Below are 2,268 nucleotides of genomic sequence, written 5' to 3' on the forward strand. Positions count from 1 at the left end.
TTCATGAATGGTTCATAAATGCTAAATGAACGAAAAATCGTATTTATATTCGGTATATAAGAAATTGAACGTGTTCACAAACGCAAACGAACATGCACTATTTAAGAAAAAAACAGCACTCTTAATCCAAAACATTAAATATAAAATCAAAGGACTTGAGACAATAATTCAAGATAATAATAAAAAAAACATAACCATCCCCAATCGACGGTTTTATTCTGATAATGTCAACGAAGCACAAATTAGATTTGTTGTTAGTTAAAGTGTGACTTCATAAAATAAACCACTAACGAAACGAATTGAACATAAATAATATAAAAATATAAAATTTAAATGTTGGGTTGTTATTACAATTAAAATGCTTTAAAAATATAAACAAACAAATGTAAACGGTCATAAATAAACACATTACTAAACGTTAACAAACACGAATGAACGAACGCAACCTTTATTCATATACGTTCGATTAAACAAACAAAGTTTTGTTGCTCATGCTCTTTAATTTATTAAACGAACAAACATAAATTAACTTTCTGTCAAACGGTCCGGTGCTCGGTTTATTTACAACTCTGGTGGTAAATAAGAGCATCCACAATAAGGACTTCAAAAAACACAAAAATACATGCCTAATCACCCGTCATATCATAAAAACATCATTTTTTTTAAAACACCCAAACCCTAAGCCCAATAAGGAATCCTAAAAACACACTAAAAACAAAAAAAACAAAACTTTGTCACATTATCAATACCTTTTATATTATTATTTTTAATTCATGACCCAACCCCAACCCCCCACCTGCAAAAAAAGGTACGTCTTTTGTACTTGTGGAAAAATTCCACTAAAAAATGTTTGCTAAAAACTACATCCACAATAAGCTAAAACGAGTGAAGTAAACAAAAGTCTAAAAGCACTCCCTAAAAACGCCTTATTAGGCTGTTCATTATGGAGGGGGCTTTAATGTTCCTTCATAGTGCCATATTATTGCCATGTCATCGCCACATAGATTTGTTGCCTCTTTCCATAACACCTCTCTGTAGTTTAATATCCATTTACCAGAGAAATCTCAAACCTGCCTCCAACCCACCCATAGCGAACGCTCTTAGAGATGTTCTAATGGAATTAAACAAACACGAGTCAACACAAAAAACAGCCAACTACATGCACACGTGAGAACAGAAGTCCACTTTTAAGTTTTAACCAAGTTCATGCACGTGACAGTACATTATATATAGCTCTCTAGATTTTCTCTTGCATGCGTTGTATAGAAACGTAAAAAGTAAAAATAAAACACAAAAAAAAATTACAAAGAAAAAAAAATAAATGGCCACCACCACCGCCAACCACCATCTCTTCACCAGAATCCGCCTTGCCGGCAACCCCGACGTCCCCGTCATCCACAAAATGATCCTCCAAATGGCGGTTTTCGAACGCTTCACCGACCAATTATCCGCCACTGAACCCTTCCTCTCCGCCACCCTCTTCTCCAAAGACACCCCCTTCGAATCCTTCACCGTCTTCCTAATCGAAACCTCGACAAAACCATTCTCTTCGACGTCCATCACCCACCACCCCAAATTCACACCCGTTCACAAAACTCTAAATCTCGGTTCCCCAATCTCCGATCCTGAATCAGACATATTCAAATCATCAACCAATGAGGACGCGGTTATCGTAGCTGGTTTCATCTTGTTTTTCCCTAATTACTCAACGCTTTTGACGAAACCGGGGTTTTACGTTGAGGATTTGTTTGTGAGGGAATGTTATAGGAGGAAGGGGTTGGGGAAGTTGATGTTGGCGGCCGTGGCGAAACAGGCGGTGGCGATGGGGCTCGGGCGGGTCGAGTGGGTGGTGTCGGATTGGAATGTGAATGCCATCAAGTTTTATGAGCAAATGGGGGCTAATGTTATGAAGGAGTTTAGGGTTTGTAGGCTTACTGGTGATGCTCTTCAAGGTTATGGTAATACCAAAGATGATTGATTTGATAGTGTTTTTAATGAAGGTATACTTGCAAATACATGATATAGACATATATAATCTCTTAATGCATATACTTTATAAAAAAGATGTTAAGTTTGTGATGATTGTTGGTCAAAGTTCATATATCCTTCATAGTATTGGCAATTTGATTATTTGTCTTAAGGCCGTCCAAATTGCTCGTCGCTCGAATTTGTTCGTCACTCGTTTGGAAACTGCTCAGAAAATGTTCGCTCATTTTTTTGCTCGATTTTGTAAACGAGCCGCTCTGCTCGGTTAGGTTCGGCTCAAAT

The 2,268-nt window shown here is 37.2% G+C and overlaps 1 pseudogene; it reads left to right on the forward strand.

Annotated features, from left to right (window-relative positions):
• Nucleotides 1-1,305: 1,305 nt before the first annotated feature.
• LOC143565199 (GCN5-related N-acetyltransferase 8 pseudogene) lies at nt 1,306-1,978 on the forward strand (annotated as a pseudogene).
• The last annotated feature ends 290 nt before the right edge of the window (nt 1,979-2,268 follow it).

This window comes from Bidens hawaiensis, unplaced genomic scaffold (genome assembly GCF_021521415.1).
Source record: "Bidens hawaiensis isolate Kalapana, Puna unplaced genomic scaffold, B.hawaiensis_p1.1 tig00022300_1, whole genome shotgun sequence".
NCBI lineage: Eukaryota > Viridiplantae > Streptophyta > Magnoliopsida > Asterales > Asteraceae > Bidens > Bidens hawaiensis.